This window comes from Musca autumnalis, unplaced genomic scaffold (genome assembly GCF_047663935.1).
Source record: "Musca autumnalis isolate F117 unplaced genomic scaffold, ASM4766393v1 scaffold_1, whole genome shotgun sequence".
In the NCBI taxonomy this organism is placed as follows: domain Eukaryota; kingdom Metazoa; phylum Arthropoda; class Insecta; order Diptera; family Muscidae; genus Musca; species Musca autumnalis.
In genome coordinates, this window is record NW_027411644.1 from 261774983 (window position 1) to 261794967 (window position 19985).

The 19985-nt window shown below is 36.5% G+C and overlaps 1 protein-coding gene across 4 annotated transcripts in view; it reads left to right on the top strand.

Annotated features, from left to right (window-relative positions):
• Nucleotides 1-19985, top strand: part of jdp (DnaJ domain-containing protein) — a 189208-nt gene that overhangs the window by 125528 nt on the left and 43695 nt on the right. The window lies entirely within an intron of this gene.

Genomic DNA, 19985 nt, shown 5'->3' on the forward strand with positions numbered 1-19985 from the left:
AATTTCAGGAAAATCTATAGAGTAGTTCCGTAGATATAACATATTTATAAAAGTGGGCGGAAAAGTGGGCGTGGCCAATTTTTCTTTGCATAAAAACCTAAACTGGACTATGAATAACATTTCCACAAAAAATTATCCAAATCGCTCTAGCCGTTTTCAACTGATTCAATTACCAACAAACGACAATTGAGTTTTATATATAAAGATCACCAATATTTTTGAAAAATTAACATAGTTGAAGCCAAGGTTTACCCTTTTAGAACACGCGAATTGTGATTGTATATTATACAAATTAAATGTTTTTGGCTAAAATGAGATGTTTTTGGACGTGGCAAAAAATATTGACATCAAAAGTTAATTTGCGTGGAAGCTGTGGCTATATTTATGATAAAAAAAAAAATAGGTAAAAATGGGTTGAAGCCAACGTGTCTTTTTTTGTGTTCTCTTGATTTGTGAATAAACCAAACTTTTCCCGATTTTCCTGTCAAAGTAAAAGTAGAAGCAAACTAAATAAGGATCTTCTCACTAATGTATTACTTTTCAAAATTTGATCTGCCTCTACCATTAAATGATGCTGACATTTTGAAGCCAGCCATTTACAGTGTTTTTTGACATGTTCTTCTAATTTCATTCCGCAAACAGGTTTTTCAAAAAATCGTATATAGGATTGTAGAACTCGCGATTCTGAGTTATTTGATATAAGTGCAGTGAATGTAGTCTACACAGCTTCGTAGAAATCTGCATCCAAATACGGAAATTTTGTGCGAACATTTTTCTAAAAATCATATTTTTCGGGCCTAATTTTTACAATTGTCATTCGAATTCCTCGTACTTGATTGCACATTTTAGTTTTTTACCTTCCGGATCCAATAAATCATACCCCGTGAAAATCCATCTACTAAAACGCGAGTAACGAGAAATTCCAAAGTAGAAAAATCACCTAAAAATATTTTTGAAAATACCGCGTATTTTATCGCGTTTTCTGCGGTTGAAACAACTAGTACAGCATCTTCGTTTTAGCGGAAATAGAGATTTGAAAAGTTCACTTATAAGGGGGCTACATTCATTTTATCTCAAAAAATGGTGTGTGATGCTACATCCACGGTTATTGATTGATCGCCTTGAAATAGATATATATCGATATAGATTTTCATGGTGGACATAGAAATCGGATGCGGACAAAAATTGTATGCACTTTGCGCAAATTAGTGATATTTTATAGGTTTTTTAATGCTTAGATGCAGCCGATGCTACATCTAAGCGTCCAAGTTATATTTCGAAAAATACATATAAATTAAAAGATATGGTCTTGTTGTACATGAAAATCACATGCGGACAAAATGCTTTTGATAATTACGCGATTTACACGTATTTTAAAATGCATTTAAATTAAAATGGGTTATGTGACCTCTTTTCCATTTTAGAAGCCTTGAGATATATCCTCAGCAACCCAATTATCTTCCTCAATAGGAAAGCTTTTATATGAATGTCTATAAAGCAAAATCCGTATATTTTAGTGGGAGATTTAAGCAAAACAAGTAAAAAAGTATCAGTCGGCTTGGCCGACAGAGATATACCCTCAGCCTGTGCACATTGAAACAATTTTTTCCCAAAAAAAACGCATGTATTTAGGGAATTTTGGGCGTTTGAACTGACAAAAATGTTGATTGGGATTAGAGATCAAAAGTTTTGCTGAGGAGATACTAAAAAGAATGGATCTCCAACCACTACATATGGTACCATAGGGGTTTTTTACAATTTCAGGGATGTTTGCTCAAGAAGTATGGACTTGCCCCTGAAACAACTTTTACCATCGCAATTGAGGCAGCGAATGCAAGTTGCTTCAACAAAAATCAAAGTGATTCGAAAGCAGGTCTTAAATTTTGTGTGGGAGGTACCGGATGGAGTGGACAAATATATTTCATATTTGAACCTGATCTATATCTGGTAGATATATTAAGATGTGTAAAGTATGGTCCAATTCGGCCACTCTCTTCAAGAGTTATCGTACGCACAATTTTACCGAACATTTTTGAACTTTTGTGGGGGAGGTACCTGAAGGAGTGGACCGATATGGCTTATCTTCGAACTTAAACTATGTTTGGACAAAATATTACTAAGACCAAACTTTGGACCGAATCGGCAGACCTGTTCGAGAGTTATTTTGCCCTCTAACCTCCTCACACGGTGTCATAGGGGTTTTTTGCAACTTTCAGGCTATTTTCTCAGGAAGTATGGACTTGCCCCTGATGAAACTTATACCGTCGTATGGAGGGCAGTGAATACAAGTTGCTAAAGCAAAAATCAAAGCGATTCGAGAGATGGTCCTAAGCTGAACTTTTCCAAATTTTTGTGTGGGAAGTACCCAACGGAGTGGACCAATTGAGTCCATATTAAAACCTTATCTAAGTCTGGTACACGCTCCACGATGGGCAAAGTATGGACCATATCGGTTACTCCCTTCAAGAGTTATCGTGCGCACATATTTTCCGAACATTTTCGAACTTTTGTGGGGGAGGTACCGGAAGAAGTGGACCGATATAGCTCATCTTCGAACTTAAACTAAGTTTGGGCAAAATATTACGAAAGCCAAAATTTGAACCGAATCGGTTCATCCGTTCGAGAGTTATCGTGCGCTCCAGCCAGCCAGACAGACAGACAGACAGACGGACGGACATTGCTCAATCGACTCCAAATTGTCTGAAACACATTTCGTCCAAACATACTTGGGGTCTAAAACCATTATTTCGATGAGGCACATTTTGCCCGTATGAAAGTGTATATACCCTTCATAGCCTAAAGGCTGAGGGTATAATGAAAGAAGTATTCCTATAGATTTTTCCAAAATTTTATACTACATATTGAATATGAAAAAATATTGTTTCAAATAAAAAATTAATTTTTTAACCAAAATATGTGTTTATTTTGTCTGTGACGTCGAAACTATAACACCAATCTATATGATTTTAGTCTCATTTGATTCGCCGTGAAGTTTTGCTTTCATACGAATTTTTTCGTAATTTTACAGCGGGTAAATGGACCTTAATTTTGAAAAAAGTTGACTTAATTCAATAATTTATCAATTTATTATACATTTCGCGAGTACTGAGTAACATTTAAAAAATATTATGCAATCTACTAACTCAAGCCACTTCCTGATAACTTTTTAGTAGCAATTGCTCGCGGTAAAATAATTAGCGTTTTTATAATATTTTTTTCTTTAAAACGAAAATAAAACCGCCATAACTTTTGTCCGCATCAACAAAAAACTGGCTCCCGAGCGGATTCGTGCTGGGAATTTGTTTCTTAACCTATGAACCAAAAATCTTTGATGTAGCTCAAAAAAAAATTTAACATTTTTTTTTTTTTGAAATGGAATATGAAATATTTGACAACATTTGTGATATGTATGTATGTATGTATATAAAATTGAAATTTGTTTGTACGTTTGTTGGTTTGTTTGTTTGTTTGTGCCTTATAGACAGATCTGAACAGATCTTACTGAAATTTTTAGGATACATTGCTACATGGCCTGGAATGAAAATAGGCTACATTATTTTTTGAAATTTCGCGTTGATCTGGAGATATAGCATCAAAACCGGAGGTACCTCCAAAAAATTTAGATTTTGTATGCAAATGTCTTTAGAACTGTTACAGATGCAATCTCCAAATTTTGTATGCGTGGCGGAATTTGATGTAGAAATAAATTTACCAAATTATATTCAAATCGGTTCAGATTTGGATATATGTAGCTCCCACATACATATATTTTCGGCCGATTTCCTTATTTTATGTACCAAACATGCTATTTATGTCCAATTTCAATGAAATTTGGATTGTATGACGGAACTTGGTCTGGAAATAAACGTGCCAAATTATATCAAAATCGGTTCAGATTTGGATATAGCTCCCATACACATATATTTTCGGCCGACTTCCTTATTTTATGCACCAAACACGCTTTATATGTCCAATTTCGCTGAAATTTTGAATGTCTGACCGAATTTGTTCTAGAAATAAATGTGCCCAATTATATCCAGATTGGTTCAGATTTGGATATAGCTCCCATATACATATATTTTCGGCCGATTTCCTTATTTTATGTACCAAACACGCTATATATGTCCAATTTCGGTGAAATTAAAAATGTGTGATGGATATTGGCCTAGAAACATATGTGCCAATTTATATCGAAATCGGTTCAGATTTGGATATAGCTCCTATATATATTTTCTGCCGATTTCATGTATTTGACGCACCAAACACGCTATTTATATCCAATTTCCATAAAATTTGGAACGTGTGACTGAACTTGGTCTAGAAATACATGTGCCAAATTATAACGAAATCGGTTCAGATTTGGATATAGCTCCCATATATATTTTCGGCCGATTTTCCGCATTTGATGCACCAAACACGCTATATATTCCCAATTTCCCTGAAATTTGGACTGTGTAACGGAATTTGGTCTAGACATAAATGTGCCGAATTATATCGAAATCGGTTCAGATTTGGATATAGCTCCAATATATATTTTCGGCCGATTTTCCTCATTTGATGCACCAAACACGCTATATATGTCCAATTCGCTGAAATTTGGAGGGTCTGGCGGAATTTGTTCTAGAAATAAATGTGCTAAATTATATCGAAATCGGTTCAGATTAGGATATAGCTCCAATATATATTTTCGGCCGATTTTCCATATTTGATGCACAAAATGTGAATGTGAGACGGGATTTGGTCTAAAAATAAATTTGACAAATTATATCGAGAGTGGTTCATATAGGAATATAGCTACCCATATATATTTTCGGTCGATTTCATGTTTTTGTTACGTATATTCAATTTCAATGAAATTTTGAAGACTTAGCAGTCAGTAAAAGTCATCATTATTTACAGAAGTACTTATAGTCGGGAAGGAATTGACCAAGGCTACAGCTATTAAGTATCATGTCTTTGAGAGACGTCTTAAGATTTATGTTTTATTATGATACATCTAAATCATTAGGAATACTTATAGGCGGAAAGGCTTTCGGATGAGTGTTACCTCCTAAAACATACAAAAATACCATAGTAGCTCCATAACAACCCTGAATAGGTATATAACGCCTTCATATCTCCTATATTTATTCGTTAAAATATTCCATTATATTTTATCGAAGTCGGGGCAGCAAAGCGCACCGGGTTCTGCTTGTTAATTATAAAACATAAAAACATTCTTGAACGTTTCTTGTTAGTTGTGAAATAAAACACATTCTCCTCAAAATTGAAGTCATCAACGGGAAACCGGTATCTGGAAGCAAATAATTATATATTGTAATAAATATGTAGGTACATCCATATTTCAAATATATACATATATATGAAAAATGTATCAACGTTATTACCAATATTAAATGCGATTTCTTCTTTGTCCAATAAAATATTTTTGATTCAATTATATAATTTCCAATTATAAAATGTGTTGGGCATTTAGTTTTCTAAAGAGCAGCAGTTCTCTAAGAAAACACAAAGCACTGATTTATTCACTCACTTTACCGTCTTTATTCAACAATTGTCTTGAGGGAGCTGAAGAAAATATGCTCTCTGCCTTTCTCGTAAAAGCAACAAAAATAATGCATACCATTATTTTCTTTTCCTCTTTGCTTATTAGGTTCGTTAGCTGTGAGTTACAGAAAAATGCTTGTGGAAGAATAAATCGCAACAACAAGGAACGAAACACAAGAGTTTGGCCGCATACCAAATACACACCACCAAAGCAACAAGTAAAAAAGTATCAGTCGACATTGCCGACAGAGATATACCCTCAGCCTGTGTGGATTTGAATACTTTTTCAAAAAAAAAAAAACTTAAAACAATACGGATAGGATTAAAGCGCTGAAATTTGCGGGGGTATCAATAGATAGGGCTTCTTTTAAACTGAGTTTCGACAATATATAGAGTACCATTTTAGCGAATATTTTCGAACTTTTGTGGGGGAGGTATCGAAAGGTCCACCCTCGAATTTCATATAATATTCGAAGAAATATTACGATATCCAAAGTGTGGACGAACGCAGTATTCGGTTCGAGCTCTCCAGTCACTTCATATGGTGCCAAAGGGGGTTTTTACAACTTTCGGGCTGTTCTCTCAAGAAGTATGTACTTGCCCCAGCAAAAACTTTTACTGTCGTAATTGAGGCAGCGAATGCAAGTTGCTTCAACAAAAATCAAAGTGATTCGAGAGCCGGTCTTAAAGTGAATTTATCCAAAAATTTGCGTGCCATATTCAAACTGATATATATATATATGGCAGATGTAGTAGGATGTGTAAAGTGTGGACCAAATCGGTCACTACCTTCAAGAGTTATCGTGCGCACAATTTTTCCGAACATTTTTGAACTTTTGTGGGGGAGGTACCTGACGGAGTGGACCGATATGGCTGATCTTTGAACTTAAACTGAGGTTGCACAAAATATTACGAAGGCCATATTTTGGACCGAATCGGCAGATCCGTTCGAGAGTTATCTTGCGCTCCAACCACTACACACTGTGTCATATTGTTTTTTTTTTCACCTTTCAGGCTATTTTCTCAGGAAGTTTGACTTGCGCCTGATGAAACTTCTACCGTCGTATGGGGGGGGGGGAGTGAATACAAGTTGCTACAACAAAAACCAAAGCGTTTCGAGAGCAGGCCCTAAACTGAACTTTTCCGAAATTTTGTGTGGGAGGTACACGAAGGAGTGGACCGATTAAGTCCATATTGAAATTTTTTTTAAGTCTGGTACATATTTCACGATGGGCAAAGTATGGATCAAATCGGTTACTCTCTTCAAAAGTTATTGTGCGCACAAATTTTCCGAACATTTTCGAACTTTTGTGGGAGATGTACCGGAAGGAGTGATGGTGTCGACGCGCAATGCGTCCATTGAGCTCGGACCGACTGTGGAAGTTGGTTCCTATAATATTGAGGTAGTAAAAGACTTCGTCTACCTCGGCACCTCCGTAAACACAACAAACGACATCAGTTGTGAAATAAAAAGAAGAATTGGCCAACAGATGCTACTTTGGTTTAAGTAAGCAGTTCAAAAACAAAGCCACATCTCGTCAAACAAAAATAACGCTCTACAAAACACTGATACTACCCGTGCTGATGTATGGCTCCGAAGCCTGGGTACTTGCGCAAGCAGACATGGCAGTGCTTGGTGTGTTTGAGAGAAAAATTCTTCAAAAGATCTACGGACCAATCTGCGTTGACGGTGAATATCGACTTCGAATGAACCACGAGCTGTATCTGCTGTACAACGGCTAGGCCATATCATAAGAATGAGAGATGATGACCCCGCTAAAAAGGTGTATAAACGCGGACCGCTTGGCGGTGCACGCAGAATTGGCAGGCCAAGGAATAGATGGCGCAAACAAGTGGATGATGAGATGAAAAGGCGCGGCATTCCAGAAAGCGAAGCAACAAATAGAGAGAATTGGAGATATTTTCTTAGTTCGGCCTATAGAACAAATGTTTTGTAATGGGCCAGCTAAGCTAAGTAAGTAAGTACCGGAAGGAGTGGACCGATATAGGTCATCTTCAAACTTAAACTAAGTTTGGACAAAATATTATATAATTGTTCCACAAATATCCCAGACGGGACAGGGGAGACTTCTCTCATATCAATGAGTGCACCCCGATTCATATTAGCTCAATGATATGGGACCTACTGTTTATCGCCGAGTCCGAACGGCGTGTCTAAGACACCACTTTTGTAGAGAAGTTTTACATAGCTGAAATACTCAGGAAATGTCGCCAACATTACTGAGGGGTATTTTGCCACCGTTGAAAATTTTGATGTTGCCTGGCCGGGGAATCGAACCCACGACCTTCTGCGTGCAAGGCGGGTGTGCATATCATTGCACCACGGTGGCACAAAATATTACGTAAGCTAAAATTTGAACCGAGTCGGTTCATCCGTTCGAGAGTTATCGTACGCTCCAGCCAGACAGACAGACGGACGGACATGGCTAAATCAACTCCGAATTGTCTGAAACACATTTCGTCCAAACATATTTGCCCGTATAAAAGTGTATATACCCTTTCTAGCCTAACTGCTCATTCGAATCCCACTATCAAATAGGGCTTAACATTTTTGTAATTGATCGTAGTTTAATCCAAAAAAAATTCAAGAAAATCGAAGGGGGTCAATCATTGTTAAAAATTTATTTTAAATATTAAATCGCGAATATTGCATCCAAGCTCACTGTGCACATTTTTTGTTTATTTTTTATTCAATAGCTGATAAAACAACAAAACATAAAAAAAACATTTTTTTTTAAATTGGACTAATGTTAAAGAAGGTATGAGTATTTCTTTGCATACAGTTTTTACAGAATTCGACTTTTTGAATGCGCGTTATCTCTGGAACCGTTAGAGAAAAAAACTGAAAGTATACTGAAATGTTTTGTTGATAAGCGGCAAAATGGTAAAATCTCCACCTAAAATTGTGGGTATAGGTACTTTCACAATAGGAATTAAATTAATTAATCCAGAATTATTCTCAGAATATTTCAGGGTGGAGTATATAAAAAGGTCCAAGAAACCCTGACGGCACCAACCAAAATGACAAATCCTCAAGATAGTTCCCGCAGGCAGGTTCTGTTTGGCGCAGACTTTGCACATCGTATTATTTCATCCAGTCATGTATCAGATTGGAATATGGGCTATATATATATGATGTTTAAGAGCACCTCTCGTATCGTTTTGATTCTTTTTTCAGTACGTTGTTCTAGCGGCCTCATTTACAACGGTAAATTTTTTTGGCGGAGTAAGTCAATACTTCCTAAGATAATGGCCCAAAAGCTCCAAACCCCTGCTGGCACATGCTAAAATGGATTTGTACAACAAAACTCTAAAATATTTTTAAAAATTTCTTCCAAACTTAGTTTAACGTGATTAAATTTTTCGAGTCCTTTATGAAGAAGTTTGATTACTAAAAATGTTTGTATGTCAATGATTTGGTATAGCACGGCACCTACAGATTTTAACCCAGATATGCCGAGTGTACTACATGTAGTACACCTACTAATTGTATTTGTGCTTATTTTACGTTAAATTTTCTAGTAAACTTGCTGAGGCGCTACAGATCATAAACGCGAACAAAGCGTACTTTGATAAGTTTTGTCTAAAGTAATTGCTTGTGCGTATTATTTCTGATCAAAGATTTCAGTTTTGTGAAATTTGGAAAAGTGTGAAGATGCCACGAAATCGGTGCGAAAAAATTTTATATGCATATTTTATTTTTGTTGGTTTTCTATGTTTTTCAAATTTTAACAGTTGTAAAATTCAATACGTAGCAAAAGTATATGCCAAAAAATTAATTATATGTGATTTTAGTTGACATATTTCCTAGCGAACTACATGTAGTACGTTCGGCACTTGTGTAAAAAATAAAAATATTATTGTTACAGATTTGTATCATTAAATAGGATAATAAAGGCCTTAGAAGAAATATTTGAACTGTTTTTGCACGATTTTTTGGGATCTCAATTGTACCCGCCGAAGGTGTGAATGCGAGGGTTACTAGATAAGTTTCTGGCCTAGGAAATATCGTCCAAAAACGGCCGTTGTGCAAGAAAACATTGATTTCGTGCAAGAAATAAGAATGCAAAATCGTCATGTGATATACGGAGATAGAGGCAACCTTGGTCATTTTTTCACCAGCATACATTCGATATAGCATTAACACCTATTCGTAAAAAAGGTTTGTTATCGTTAGAACCTCCACAATTTGACAATCGCTCAAAAAAGACTCGTGTCGATTGGTGCAAAACAATGTTGAAAAAATACGATAGCGGCGCTTCACAACACGTTTATACGGTCATCACAGGTGACGAATCATGGATATATGCGTATGAGCCCGATACAAAACAACAATCGACCTTGGGGTCTTCGAAGACGAGCCAAATCCAACTAAATTTGTTCATTGAAGAAGCACTTCGAAACAAATGGTCGCTTGTTTCTGCGGCTAAACTGATCATATGACGACTATATGGCTTGAAAAACGTATGACGATAAATTCTAAGTGGTACACCACAATTTGTTTGATGTCTGATGTCTTCGGAAACGAACAAGAAAAGTCGAATCATTGTGCACCATGACAATGTGATTCAAACCAAAGCATTTTTGACCGGAATTGATGGGTCATCCGGCGTACAGCCCTGACTTGGAACCTAATGTCTTTATTTGATTCCTGCACATCAAGAAAAAAAGGTGTGGTCAACGATTTTCGTGGCCAGAAGAAGCTGTTGAAACGTTCAAAAACCAAGTTTTGAGGATGTCTCATCCGGAGTGGAAAAAGTGCTTGAACAATTGGTTTGAGTGCTGCCAAATGTGTATAAATCATGATGGAGAATACTTTAGAAAACAACAAAACTATTTTTGATGAAAAATATTCGCGTTTTCATTATTAGGGCAAGCCCTCCTAATTACATTATGGATGAAGATCCTGGAGTAGATGAAGCGAATTTTAAAAATGTACCTCCTCCATTATTAAACGTTGAAGCTGATTCTTTTCGAAATCTTTATTCCACTGTTTCAGGTAGCGATGACGATATTGAACATGCGTTATTGTAACAGATTTTGCTTTGCTCTTCTAACTGACGGCTTGATACGTCAGTGAAAAGAGCGAAGCAAAATCTGGAAGACACCGATGCTATTATTTCAGCATGTGATCAGGAAATTTTACCTAAAACCCTGGAATTGTGCGGCCTTAAAATCCAAGTTAGAAAATATTTTTCTTTCTTTTTTCTTCAGTTTTGTAATATTATCAGTCAGAATAAGACCATTTTGGAAAATCCCGTCGGCATATCCGGGTTAAAGCAAACTCCTTTTGTGTTCGGTTTTTTTATTTGTTTGTTTTTTGGTCAGTGGCTGAGGTTATATCTCCGTCAGGACAGCTGACTGATACTTTCATAGTTGTTTTTTTATCGCCCGATTTTTTGTCATTTGTAGTGTTTATCTACTTTTACGGTCTATATTATATATTTCGCAACTAGAGTTCCCACAGGTAAAGAACATTCTCCACAAAACATTTTAGGCATAGGTCTACGTTTTTATAGACCTCCATACAAATTTCGTGACTTTAGGTCCATAATGGCCTGGAGTTTGATTACAATTTATAATGGACAGACGGACGGACATACATCTCAAAATCGCTTTATGTCGTTGGGATATGAAGATTGTTATGCCACATTGGGGGTCTCCGACGAATATTTCGCGGTGTTACATGAATTTTTACCAAAACAAGCTTATAGTACTCTTACCACATAGTGGTACATAGTGGTGTATGGTATAAAGAATATTTCCTGGTGTTAATAAAACATTTTTGTCCCATGGTGATATTGGTGATTTTTAACCGATAAAAATCCATATAATATAATTTTTTCATAGCCCATTTCTGTACTCTCTTATACATACTCATGTATATTTATTTCACATATAAATGTTTACATACATGTACTCGTATGTACTTAAAATACCACCAATCAGTTATGTAATTTAATGAATATACGACGGACGATATACTTTCATTTTGGTTATTGATTGTTGTGAAAAAGGGTTTCAAGGATAACAACATTATCTTTTGGGCAAAAGGAAATTGTAAAGGAGATATTCACTTAAGAGTTATTTACATTTATCATTCATGACATTGGCAGGGCAATATTTTCACTTTACGTTGAGTGGTTTGCGGAATGTATTTAAAATGTTTGGAGGTGGATTTTCAATGAGAATCAATAATTACGGCTTCATTATAAATTAATAAATATGTATGTATATATTTCCAAATGGCAGAAGTTAACAGCACTTGTTAATGCTTTTATTATCGACAATTTACATTTATTACATTGCACTGGGGAATATGTGGTACAAACACTTGAAAAATATTTGTAGTAAATTTACGGTTTTTATGGGTTAATGTTTAAGGTAGACAATACGTTCGAAAAACTTTTGTTTTTCCAAATATATGTATTTAAGAATTTATGAATTAATATTTACTACTGAAATCCGCCACTTTAATGTATGTACTACCGTAGGATGTTCGATAGAAATTTGAAGTCAGTCATTAAGATTGTTATACCCTCCACCATAGGATGGGGGTATATTAAGTTTGTCACTACGTTTGTAACTACTCGAAATAATCATTGTAGACCCACAAAGTATATATATTCTTGATCAGCGTGCAATTCTACATCGATATAGCCATGTCCGTCCGTCTGTCCGTCTGTGGAAATCACTCTAGCGTCCGAACGGATTCACGTAGGTTGATGAAATTTGGAGAAAATATGTTATATTTACGTAGGACTTTTGGTATTGAATGCGGGCTATGTAGGTCCACGCTCTCGTATAGCCCCCATACAAAATGACGCGTGACGCGTCGTCGTTTTAAGGAATTTTTAAGATATTTGGCCCATTTTACCACAGAATTGGTTGTAACTTAGTATTTTGTGTCTTCAGAGGCCAGAAAACATTCCAACCAAAGTTGGGTTATATAGGTCCACGTTTTGGTATAGCCCCCATATAAGGTCCCTTATAAAGTACGCGTCATTTTAATATATTTTGAATGTATTAGACCCATTTGACCAAAGAATCGGTTGTAACTTTGTATTTTGTGTTTCCAGAGGCTAAGAAACATTTCTACCATAAAATGTTTATATAGGTCCACGTGTTGATATAGCCCCCATAATACAATATCTCCCGATTTTCGATATTTTGAACGTTTTAGCCTCATTATGACACCGAGATGGCTGAAATTTGGTATTTAGTCTTCTTTAGGCGTATAAAACTTTCCCCCAGAAATTTGTAGGTATGGGTCCACGTCATCATATAGCCCCCATAGAACCGTACCTTCCGAATTTCGGTATTTTGAAGGTAGTGGCCACATTAATCCACCGAAATGGCTGAAATTTGTGGTGGAGGGTATGAAATGTTCGGCCCGACCGAACTTAACGCTTTTCTTACTTGTTAAAACTTCAAAACTAAACCAACTATATAAAAATACGTATTATTCTTTTGTTACAAAAATACCATTTCGATGGTGTTTTCGGAACAGGAGGACCTCCATCGAGAGATATTTGAAGGAGTGGTCCAAAATATTGTAATATACCGTCAGCCTATGTGAAATGAATTTTCAGTATTTATACCCTCAGCATTTATGCTAACGAGGGTATATAAACTTTCATACGGGCAAAATGTGCCTCATCGAAATAATGGTTTTGGACCGCAAGTATGTTTGGACGAAATGTGTTTCAGACAATTTGGAGTTGATTTAGCAATGTTCGTCCGTCTGTCTGTCTGTCTGGCTGGCTGGTGCGCACGATAACTCTCGAACGGAGCAACCGATTCGGTTCAGAATTTGGCTTTCGTAATATTTTGCCCAAACTTAGTTTAAGTTCGAAGATGGTTTATATCGGTCCACTCCTTCCGGTACCTCCCCCACAAAAGTTCGAAAATGTTCGGAAAATTTGTGCGCACGATAACTCTAGAAGGGAGTAACCAATTTGGCCCACACTTTGTACATCGTGAAAGTTTTACCAGACTTAGATGAAGTTTAAATATGGACTCAATCGATCTACTCCTTCGGGTACCTCCCACACAAAATTTCGGAAAAGTTCAGTTTAGGAGCTGCTCTCGAATCTCTTTGATTTTTGTTGAAGCGATTTGCATTCGCTACCTCCATTACGACGGTAAAAGTTTTTTTCAGGAGTATGTCCATATTTCTTGGGAAAACATCCCGAAAGGTGTAAAAAGCCCTATGTCACCATATGTGGCTCTCGAACTGTTCTACCGATTTGGTGCAACATTTGGTCTTCGTCATATTTTATCCAAACTTAGTTTCATGGGGCAATACCGGTACCCAACTTCCGGTACTTCTTCCCAATATTTAAAAAATGTCACTCAAATGTTAGGACGATATCACTTGAATGGTGCAACCAATTTGGTCCAAACTTTGGATCTCCTAATATTTTGTCAAAATTTAGTTTAACTTCTAAAATGGCCCATATCGGTCCTCCTTAAGGGTACCTCCCCCACAAAAGTTCAACATATGTGTTAATTCCTAATCCACATTTTTGTCGGCAAGTTCAAATGTTGAAAAAGGGCCACAAAATTCTGAAGAGACGCTAAATACATTCTATCTGCCCGTAGATGAAAGTTTCAATACACATTGGCTGAGGGTATATCTCTGTCGGCAAAGCCGACTGACACTTTTTTACTTGGTTATGGCCTTTTTTGGACATTTGAACTTGCCGACGAAAATGTGGATAAGGATTAAAGTTAAAAAGTGTTGCAGAGGAGGTACTTACAGGAATGGGCCGACATAGTCCAGGTGGGTCTTATTTTGGGAGTCATATCTATTAGATAGATATCGCGCCAACTAGTAATTTCAGTGGGTCATCGTATAACTTTTTGACCAGTATGTCAGGAAGCATGGACTTGTCCAAGGAAAACATAATATCGCTGTAAACGGGACCACAACGAACAGCATCAGTATACATTTCCAAGGGATCTTCGAACAGACCTTAAACTGCACTTAGACAGAAATATTGTTGTGGTACTTAAAAGTACCTCCATTTTAGATGTTAAACTAAATTTTGACAAAATATTAAGAGATCAAAAGTTTGGACCAAACTTGTTCACGATGTATCCTGCATACCCGAAGGAGTGAGTTTGAGAAACGATCCAGGGAAAACACAAATTAATCTGCGATATTTTCAAAAACATTTATCGCAGATTTTTCAATTTTTGCAGTAACTGTTTTCGCCGCTAGTGGATGGATTTTCACGATCTATCTATCTAAATATCGCGGGGTACCAGCACACTCAAAAGAATATTGTAAATACTGTACCCAAAAAATAGGTTTTTAAAAAAAAATATCGCACTAAATTTTGTCCTTTGGCAATAGATTGCTGTGATGCTGTGTGGGCTACATAGCCAATATACATAACAAATCATGCGTAATCGAGTGTACTTTAATTCTATGATTGGTTTTTTGAAATCCCCGAGTGCGCGTCCGAGTTAAATCAAAAATACAAAAAAAAAAAAAAACAAAAATCCTGCTCCAAAATTTCAGCATCCATAAAAGGTCGATGCAGTGGAAATTTTCAAAACTGATACATTAGAAGTGTAGTCTTCATTTTTTATTCTTCTACTATTACTTTAGACAGATGACCGTAATTTGAATAATTAAAATAGCAATAGAATAGCAATGTAAGAAACCTCTATAGCTTCATCGTGTTTTTGCTTCTGTTTATTCATTTACGCGGGCATAACATCCGCGCAAATTAAATTTTTTTTGCTCAATTTTTGAGCTTTGTTCAAAACACTTAATTTGATCCAGTAATATTCATAGTTACTGGTAAACTACAATAGTTCGCGTATTATTATAGTACAAACCTTGGCTTCATGGAAACTATTTTTTTTTGTCCTTTACTCATATACCCTCGTTAGCATAAATGCTTAGGGTATAAAAAATTTAATGGAACAATTGGATAAAAGCGCAACAGTGTAGACTTTTGCGGAGAAGGTACCTGCTTATAATTTGCTTACAATTTTCTTTACATTTATATACCATTTGTGCTAAATTAAACTTTCAAAATGTGCTACATTGAAATAAGGGTTTCAGACCCCAAGTATGTTTGGACGAAATCCGTTTCAGACAATTTGGAGTTGTCTGGCTAGTTGGAGCGCACGATTACTCTCCAACGGATCAATCGATTCTGCCCAAAATTTAGCGTTATTAATATTTTGTCAAAACTTCCTTTAAGTTCGAAGACGGGTTATATCGGTCCACTCCTTTCGATACCTGCCCCACAAAAGTTCGAAAATGTTCGGAAAATTTGTGCGCACGATAACTCTTAAAGGGAGTAACCGATTTGATACATACTTTGCACATCGTGAAATTTCTACCAGACTTAGACGAGGTTCCAATATGGACTCAAACGGGCCACTCCATCGGGCACCTCCCACACAAAATTTCGGAAAAGTACTTAATTTTTGTTGTAGAAACTTGTATTCACCGCTCCCCCTAAGACGGTACAAGTTTCATCTGGGGCTAGTCCATAAAACCCCTATGACACCGTGTGTAGTGGTTGCAACGCAAGATAACTCACCAACGGATCTGCCGATTCGGTCCGAAATTTGCCCTTCGTAATATTTTTTTTCAAACATACTTTAAATTCGAAGATAAGCCATATCGGTCCACTCCTTCAGGTACCTCCAAAAGTTCAAAAATTTTCGGAAAAATTGTGCGCACGATAAATCTTGAAGGGAATGAACGATGTAATCTATATTTAGCACATCCTAATATATCTACCAGATATAGATCAGGTTCGAATATGGACTATATTTGTCTACTCCTTCTGGTACCTCTCACACTAAATTTCGGATAAGTTCACTTTAAGACCTGCTCAAGAATAACTTTGATTTTTGTTGAAGCGATTTGCATTCGCTACCTATATTACGACGGTAAAAGTTTTTTCAGGGGCAAGTCCATATTTCTTGGGAAAACAGCCCGAAAGGTGTAAAAAAACCCCCATGTCACCATATGTGGCGGTCGGAGAGCACCATAACTCTCGAACTGTTCAACCGATTTGGTCTAACATTTGGTCTTCGTCATATTATATCCAAACTTAGTTTCATGGGGCAGTACCGGTCCAGAACTTCCGGTACTTCTCCCCAATATTTAAAAAATGTCACGATATCACTTGAATGAGGCAAACAATTTGGTCCAAACTTTGGATCTTCTAATATTATGTCAAAATTTAGTTAAACTTCTAAAATGGCTCATATCGGTCCTCCCCAAGGGTACCTCCCCCACAAAAGTTCAACATTTATGTCTTAGTGCAGTTAATTCCTAATCCACATTTTTTCGGCAAGTTCAAATGTCCAAAAAGGGCCACAAAATTCTGAAGAGACCTTAAATACATTCGATCTTGCCGTAGATGAAATTTTCACTTCACATTGGCTGAGGTTATATATGTGTCGACAAAGCCGACTGACACTTTTTTACTTGTTGTTGAAGCAACTCGCATTCGCTGCCTCAATTACGACGGCAAATGTTTTTTGTTTTCTTGAAAAAACAGTCCAAAAGGTGTCCAAACTTAGTTTCAGTTCGAAGATTGGCAACAACTTCCTGTACTTCCAATAGTTAAAAAATGTCAATAAATTGGTATGCACGATATCCCTTGAACGGGCAACCAAATTGGTTGCCTCCCCAACAAAAGTTCAACAATTTTGTCGATCTGTCCGTGGATGAAAGTTTCAATTCACATAGACTGAGGGTATATCTCTGTCGGCAAAGCCGACTGATACTTTTTTACTTGTTTGTAATCACATTACAGTTCGCAATTTTAATAAGATCGTCACTAAATGTTGGTGGTTAATAGGGCTCACAGAGAGAAAGAAGCATATTGAGTTTGGTGATGGTCGAATAATATTCAGGAGTCGGAATGGGAAAAACTTATATGGACAAAAATTCAAAATTTTATTCTTATGTGAATATTTCTGCTTTTAGTTGTAGTATTCCAAAAGGAAAGCCCGTCAATGGATGAGGAAAATATCACCTTTATTATGCAAAATAGTAAAATAGGTTGGCGCACATCCCACTTTCTTTTCATTTCTTATTTGAATTGTACTGACGAGTATCTCAGCTTTGGTGGGATGCGTTTCAACAATTCTGAGCTTTGAAAAAGACGCTGGGATATCCCAATTTCCAATTTATGGAATTTTATTTCCATGTCAGATATTTCTGCTTCTGATGGACATCTTCCAAGGAGAGAGAGCTTGATAATGAAACTAAACCATCTGAGCTTTAACTTAATACAAAATGTGGCATTTATGGTAAAATATCAGAGTTATTGCTATCACAATTTTAATATTTTGAACTTTTTTACTTTAATGGAAAATGCCTCTGCTTCTATTTGGTGTATTAAAGACATGTTAAATGCTAATCAAGAAGACCAGCAAAGCTTTCAATCAGTAGATGTCGACAGTAGTCAAATATATAATTAAATATTAATTATTTTGGTTCAGTTCGCCTTAAGTCATTTGGTAGAAAACCAGATAGGTGAAAACTTTAGAATCTCCCTAAAACAAATGTTTACGAGTGAAAAGCTTATGCACAGGGGTAGTGGTGTAGAGTATCACATAGTCGGCTCCGTCCCGACTATAACGTTTGCTCACTTGTTTCATTTTATTTCGCTCCTTCCTGGATTTGAACACATGAACTTCTGCTTTGTAGCCCAACACACCAAGCCACGCGTACGAACATTAAGGTTTGTTTAAACGCTTGCATGTACACCACCAACTGTTCTTTGTGTTGTTAACAAAAATTACGCGGCCGACGGTGAGCGTTGAGCACACAACCCTATGATTTGTAGTCGGAAACGCACGCTCTGTGCCTCCGTACTCATAACTACCCAGCAAAATGCTCGATGCCAAAGATGCCATTCAATCATGGCTGCCAGTGGTCGGGCATGTCATCTTTTCAGCAATTTTATGCATGCATTTTATATGAGCGTGGACCCCAAAGATGCTATTCATTTTTGGATCCAAAGCATGTCATTTACACCAATGCTTTGACATGTGAATTTTCACCAACTCTTTGGCATATATGGCCTGTTCCCGTACTTTATAAAGTGGTAAAAGTCGTAAAAGTTGTAAAAGTCGTAAACGATTTTCATATAAATTTTGTGTACGGGAACGCAAAATGTGTAAAAGTGGTAAAAATTGTAAAAACTTTTTAGTTCTGGAACAGAGCTGTAATTTCCACCAATGCTTTGGCATGTCATTTTCACGAACCCTTTGTAATGACACATGTAATCATTACGACGAGAGTTATAACAACGTTGGTTGTGATTTCGAGTCTCCGACAACATCAAGCCTATTGTAAACAATTAATCTTATTATATAAAAGAGCTTAGTGATGAGGAGTGAGTGACTGACTGACATATCATCGCCCAGACGAAACGCTGAAGCTAGAAAATTGAAATTTTGACTGTGGGTTGCTGTTGGTGTGTAGGGGTGAGATAAGGATGGATTTTTTGAAATTCATCCTAGAAGGGTACGAAAAGTACTAAAAGGTAATAAATTTGGTACCCATTGTATTAGGCAAACGGGAAGAGCTAGAATTCTGAAATTTGGAACGAGAGTTTTTGGAAATTCGACCTATAAGTGTACGAAAAGTACTAAATGTTCCTAAATTTGGTACCAATTGCATATTTTGAGCGGATATACCTACAATCTTCAAATTTGGTATGGGAGTTTATGTTGGGAAGTGGTATTTATATAAGGAAATGATTTTCGAAGTTCGTACTTATGTGTAAGAGAAGTACGAAATGGTACTAAATTTGGTACCATTTAGATTTGGATGAACGGATAGAGCTGGAATCCTGAAATTTGAAATTTTATTACATTTGGAGTGTAGGATTGAGGTAGTTTTGGAAATTTGTAATTATGTGTACGAAAAGTACTAAATGGTACTAAATTTCGTACAATTGGGATGTGGGTGAACGGATAGACCTGGAACGCAGAAATTTGGAATTAAGATTACGGATGGAGTGAAGGATTGAGGTAGTTTTGGAAATCCATACTTATGGGTACGGAAAGTACTAAATGGTACTAAATGTGGCACAGTTTGGATTTGGGTGAACAGATAGAGCTGGAATCATGAAATTTGGAATTAAGGTTACTGTTGGAATGTAGGATTGAGTCAGTTTTGGAAATTCGTACTTATGGGTACTGAAAGTACTAAATTTGGTACAATTTAAATTTGGGTGGACGGATAGAGCTGGAGACCTGAAATTTGGAATTAAGATTACTTATGGTGTGTAAGATTCGGAAATTTGGTGTTATAACCCCTGTTGATGTGTAGGGCTGAGATATGGATGTGGTTGTGGATATTCGTACAATAAGTGTACGAAAAATACTAAATGGCACAGAATTTGGTTCAAATTGTTATT